The sequence below is a fragment of the Triturus cristatus genome, chromosome 5_1, assembly GCF_964204655.1.
Source record: "Triturus cristatus chromosome 5_1, aTriCri1.1, whole genome shotgun sequence".
Lineage (NCBI taxonomy): Eukaryota > Metazoa > Chordata > Amphibia > Caudata > Salamandridae > Triturus > Triturus cristatus.
This window is the reverse complement of record NC_140587.1, coordinates 186,423,540-186,430,079: the sequence shown is the minus strand read 5'-3', so window position 1 is coordinate 186,430,079 and position 6,540 is coordinate 186,423,540.

The window sequence follows — 6,540 nt, the reverse complement described above, 5'->3', positions numbered from 1 at the left end:
TCAAAATAATGAGCTGGCAACCCTAATCATAAGACTGGAAGTTTGTTGCAGGATCAGCACATTATTTATTCCCTCCAACCTCAACCCTCGATCCCTGATTAACGCCAGAATAGCAATCGTTTAACTTATATCTGAAACCCTACGCCGCCGTTAATAACATGCTGAGTTGCTTCAAGTGTCTGGGAATGCACCTTGCATTCAGACAACTCACTCCTCATTCTAGCCCTTCACTTTCACGCTCACCCTGCACTCACAATGCTGGTAAGTACGCTTGTACTTTCGTACCTGGTTGCACTCAGACTGATCACCCTGCACTCACACCATTCACCCGCTCACCCTGCAATCACAGTGATCACTCTGCACTCACAATGCACTTGTGCTGTTCACTCGGTAACTCACCCTGCAGTCACACAAGCACACTACTCACCCTGCACTCATGTGACACTTCGCTCACATGTACCCCTCGCTGCTCAATCTGCAATCTCACTAAAAAAGCCCAAATTAATATGGTCACCTCCCTCACCCTGCAGTCACTCCTCTTACCCTACTCTCACACCGTCGCATTGCTCACTGTGTCCTCACATGGGCACTCCTGCCACCCACACAGCTCATGGGGTTAATGTGCCTGCTACAAAGAACGCTTACCATGCAGATCACAGAACTGAGTGTGAGTAAACTTTGAGTAGCACTATAATAAAATGAAATGTTTGTCAGAAAGGTGCTATAGAGAGATGAGGTGCATTGTTGGTGAGTGATAGTGAGTGAATTTATGGAGAAGGAGGAAATGGGGGAGAAGGCGCCAAAAAAGACTGTTTCACCATGTGCGACCAGTGCTAGCGCCAGCACTGTCTGGGAGTGTTAGACCCAAGTGGCGGCTCCTCCGCTATGGCAGAGGAGTGGTGCCTACTGCTTTCGAGCAGTTGAAAGGAAATATAAAATGATAATAACTTTAAGTTGTTATAATTTTATGTTTCCTTTGCCGGTGGGTGGGCAGCTCTGCTCAAGGAATAGGGCAGGGAAGGAGTGGTATGTCCACAACCTAGTGCGCCATGACTATTCGGTCAGCCAAACCAGTCATGCGCACTCTCCCCTTCTCCATGCAGGTTGCATTACAGCCTGCATGGAGAACATGCCCACCACTGCAGCCCCTGGCTGAGTGCGTGTCACGGCACTCAGATCAATCACAACGCTGCATTGCAGTGTTGTGATTGGCTTAGGGGAGTGAACCTGGCTGCCTGCTTTCTGTTCCGTAAGTCGGAACCAGGATCAGGACCAGAGACCCGAGACCCGGCTGACGGAAAGGTACAATTTTATATTTCTTATGCCTCGGGTGACCACCCTGCGTGACACTCCCCCACGCAACGCCTCCCACGCGACACCTCTCTGCTTTTCCCCCTGCGTGACTCCTGCGTGACACATGCCACACCCACCACCGCCACCCACAAGCCATGCCTGACACCCCTGTTAGACACCCTCCCGAAGTTTGGGTCTAGTTGAGCCCCTGCAGTGCCATCATGTTTCTGAAACCATCAACGCTATTCGACACCACGAAAAATCAGAATATTGGTGCCAGATGGACTGCATTGATCGAGACATTTGATGGTTCCATAGATGCCCTAGAAGAAGTAGATGACAAGACAATCATAAAATACCTAAAGAATCTTGCCTGTGATGGCGTGAAAGAGGTGATAAAGAAAATATCACAAGCTGATGCAGTATCATGCCATCAAATCAAGGAAGTGTTGATGCCAAGTTAAATCCGATGCCGACCGGCGAATGTAAAAGGTACATTTTCAGTCAAGCACAACAGCTAGCTGGTGAAACAATGGATGAGTTTTTGAAAGACTTGATGAGCTTCTCAAACACTGCAAGTTTAGTGAATTTAATGATGAAGAAGCCATACGTCTCCAAGTTATCGATGGCTGTCTTTCAGACTCCTTCCAAAGATGCATGTTGAGAGGGAAGCTCAGCTTAGAGAGAGTCCTATCGTCAGCCAGGGATGAAGAAAGAGTGGATCGACAAACAACTAACATGGAAGCTGGAACTGCGAAAGTGAATCAGTATCGGCCGTGAAGAGTAAGAACAAACACCTAGTAGACACGCCAGTCGTCATCTACACAGAAGGAAAGGTTGTGTTGCCGATGTGGGACTTCCTTTCCACATGAAGGCAAATATCCAGCCATAGGGTAAACGTGCAAAGGCTGCGGTTAAGAGAACCACTTCATAATGGTTTGTAAAGCGAAAGAGAAACCAACTACATCACAACGAGCAGAGAAAATGGATACCAGAAAGTTCCAGAAACATTCTCGTCAAACCCTCAAAGCAAAAAAGCAACATCAGTTGCAACAAGTGGAAACCAGAGTTGATCGTCATGAAGTTAATCCTACACAGGCTTGTCAACGTCATTATCGAGTTCCAGTGAAGGAAGGAAATGGATGTGTGCTGATGGCATTGACCAATGAGTGACAGGCACATGTAGCCCTGGCTGCTTGCCAGAAAGAATGAACGACAAAGGAAAACCACCAAACGAAACAACAAAACTTATTTGGACATTGCCCCAAGATTACAATAAACGTCAATGGTTGCCCCATACCCTTCATTATAGACAGTGGTGCGTCGATTAACATCATGCCAGTCGAAAAATGTTCAACAGTCTATCTCCTGTGCCACGCCTAAACCTGTCAAACACGAAAGTGTACTGATCGGCCGCTTCTAAATCGTTGCAGAGTCAAGGGTTAATCACAGCTACTTTGAAACATAAAGCAGTATCAGTGCAAGTGACAATTAATGTTCTTCAAGGAGCTTCGTCCAGTGCTTGCCAACTCAGCTTTGCCACCGCTGCTTACATGGGGATAGTTAATTATAATTAAATAATACTTAATTATTAAATTTTATTAGTTATTTAATTTTGTATGTTGAGTAATTAATATATTTTTAAAGATATGTTTTAGGTGGGGGTTTATGGGCTTGTAGGGGTAAGGGGTGAGAAGTTAATTATGTATAATTAATTCATGATTTTTTATTTATTATTAATTGTTTAAATGATAATCAATTCTTAATTTATTATCAGTAATGTAATTGCTAATTATGTAAAATATGAAATTATTATATTTGTTAAGTTTTATTTTAGGTGTTGGTTGTTTACCATGTAGAGGATTAGGGTGGGAAGTTAATTCAAAATTATTAATTATTTTATTAATGTTATAAATTTTTATTTTAAATACATTTTAATTGTTGGTTGTGTGTGAGAATATAGTGTGGCATTTTAATTAATAATATTTGTTTTAATTGATAGTAGTAATTAAAAAATGTAATAATTGTGTAATTTGTTTAATTGTTAAAATTTTGATATATAATGTTTATATTTACAATTTTATAATTTTGTTTATTTAATAGAGATGTTAAAATATGTTATTTGTTTGTAGTGAACTACTCTATCTACTGCTGCACAGACTGGAGTAGGAATAGTAAATTTTACCCCTCCAGAGTCCAATGCTTTCCCTACTGTTACATAGATTGGAGTGGGAATAGAAAGCTTCACCCCCTCCGATGTCCAATGCTTTCCCTACTGTTGCACTGAATCGAGTGGGAACAGTAAGTTTTACCTTTCCTGAGTCCAATGCTTTCCCTACTGTTGCACCAACTTCAGTGGGGTTAGTAAATGTTACCCCTCCTGAGTCCAACACTTTCTCTGCTGTTGCACAGTCTGGAGTGGAAACATAAATAAAATGTTACCCCTCCTGAGTCCAAAGCTTGCCCTGCAATTGGACTAAGTGGAGTGGGAATAGTAGATTTTTACCCCTTCTCAGTCCAACACTTTCCCTACTGTTGCACATACTGGAGTGGCAATAGTAAATTTTACCCCTCATGAGTCCAACGCTGTACCTACTGTTGCACACTCTGGCATGGGAATACAACATTTTATCCCAAACCTTTCGGTACTGTTACATAGATTGGAGTGGTAATAGTATATTTATTATTCCTAAACATAATAGTTTTGTTAATATTGTTTAAATATAGATTATTATTATGTGTGTATGTATTTAATTTTATATTTCTTTATATACAAATTTATGTATTATCAGTGAACGAGGCTGTTTGTAGCCGAAACGCACACAATGTAGAACTTCAATAAAACTATTTATGCCCCCACGCGGAGTCGTTATCCTTTCTGAAGAAGATATTTGTATATATCTCAGATAAGAACGTTTATGCATGGTGTTTTCTCCGATTTGACATTGTGGGGACACTTGTGCAATGTACCACAGTCTCAGCCAGGACACGACAGGATGAACCTGACATTTGTACAGGGAGGGGGCAGTACACACGATCCGCAACTGTCAATTGGAAACTATAATACATCATGGAGGAGGAGGCAGAGAGGAGAACGGCCGCTCTCATTCTGTTTGCGAGAACACCGGGGATGGGAGATACACAGATAAAGAAACCCAATCAGACTCAACCCCTGGAAGAGAAACTTAAAAGACTTGAGAAACTCAAAAGAACAGAAATCTCTAAATGGTGGGAAGCAATCTCGTTGCAGAACTACATTGACAATAAAATGATTCCCAGAGGGTTAAGGATTTTCAACACATTCTTGTATGACACACCTAACCCTAAGATGCTGGAGGAGTGGTCAGAGAACTCCTCTTCCAGCTCTAAACGCATGCTCAAAATTTTAGTGAAGTATGCCTGGATAGACGGTGAGGCACTTTTGAAAGAAATCAAGACTATCCAAGAGGAATTAAGTCTCAAAATGGAACCGGACATTTTGATGAGGACCTTGGGTGAAAAGAAAGAACGCCTTAAGAACCACAAGGATGATATCAAAGCTCGCAAACAACAAAAACTGCAACGTGATTACGGAGTTACGAGAGTGGGAGGATTCTCACCTTCCGCAAAAAATATGATCATTTATATAAAAACAAACCAGTGTCAGCAGACCCACCGGGAGCAGTCACTATCAGATCACTCAACGATCAGCGATATTGTTTCTGACACATCTGGAGGCAACACATTGGAGAGTGATCTGGGTACGAGACCAGTTATTTTTTGGGATGAGTACCAGCTTCTACGCCGGGGATGACAAACAACACGGGACACCCCAGCCCCAAAGATCAGGGGACAGAGAGGCTGGGGCAGAGTAAGAGGCCGAGGTACAAAGAAGGAAGGTGCACCAGAAAATAGTCAGCAAGCTTCAAATCAATTCAAAAATATGTCCTTTATTGCTCTTGTAGTGTTAAAAATAATCATCAGCCAACGTGTTTCGTTCCAAAGGAACTTCGTCAGGGCTCAAATATTCAACTCTAAGTCCAGTTGACATATATATGTTGATCAATGGATTCCAATTTATGAATGGTATAGGTAGAGAGAACAGTTTTCTCTCCAATATTTGAAAGGCGCCGAATTATCGCAAAACAGTCCCTCGCAATTTTGCTCGGTTCCCAAGGTCAGTATAGACGTCAGTAATCCTGACAAGTATTGGTATCAATGAACAGAATCCCTCGTCCGAAGTTTTAAACTGGACTTATAGTTGAATATTTGAGCCCTGACGAAGTTCCTTTGGAACGAAACACGTTGGCTGATGACTATTTTTAACACTACAAGAGCAAAAAAGGCCATATTTTTCAATTGATTTGAAGCTTGCTGACTATTTTCTGGTGCACCTTCCTTCTTTGTACGAATTGAACTATCTGGTTTCCAGTGGAGTGGAAGTGCGGCGGACTCCAGAAGCAGTTGCACAAACTCTTTACTTGTTTTTCTAAACTTTGGAACTGAGGTGCTGAACCCTGGTCAGCCACACTTTGCATTTGTTTTTAGCAACATCAGGGACATGTTGGTCCATACTGACATTACTGAACCACTAGCCAGGAACACACACGATTTACAGGGTTTCTACCCCTGTGGCCATTGCAAGGAGTGCAGGAACAGTTTCATGCATAAAGATCTATGCAGTGGGAAAACCAACAAACCTATTTCCCAGTTCCTCACATGTAGTACCACTTTTGTTATATACATCACTGAATGCCCTTGCAAGTTGTGGTACATAGGCAGCATGACATTGATGGGCAAAAAGAGGATTCTGGAACACATGAGGGCCATCACCAACAAAGATCCCCGTTACCCAGTAGCCTGACATTTTCAAGCAAAACATTTCTCTAATGCATCGCAGCTCACATATTTTGCCATCGAACAGATCACAAGTGATCTGAGGGGAGGTGACAGACTTCTCAAACTCAGAAAGAAGGAGACGAAATACATCATTGATTTGCAAACCAAAATCCCTGGGGGTTTGAACCAGGACAAGGAACTAGTGATCCACTTAAGAGATGAATAAGATACCTGGATTTTTGTCCCAGCCTCCCTCTATCCATAGATGTTTTACCATCTATAGCATTTGAGACGTGTAACTATACTGTATGATCGATTGCAATCATCAGTCTGTATCACATTGTTTTTATGCATTTTAGTTACAAACTTTCACTTGTTATTTCTTTTGCAGGAGGCATGGAAGGGACCCACTCCCACGTCGCTCACCGG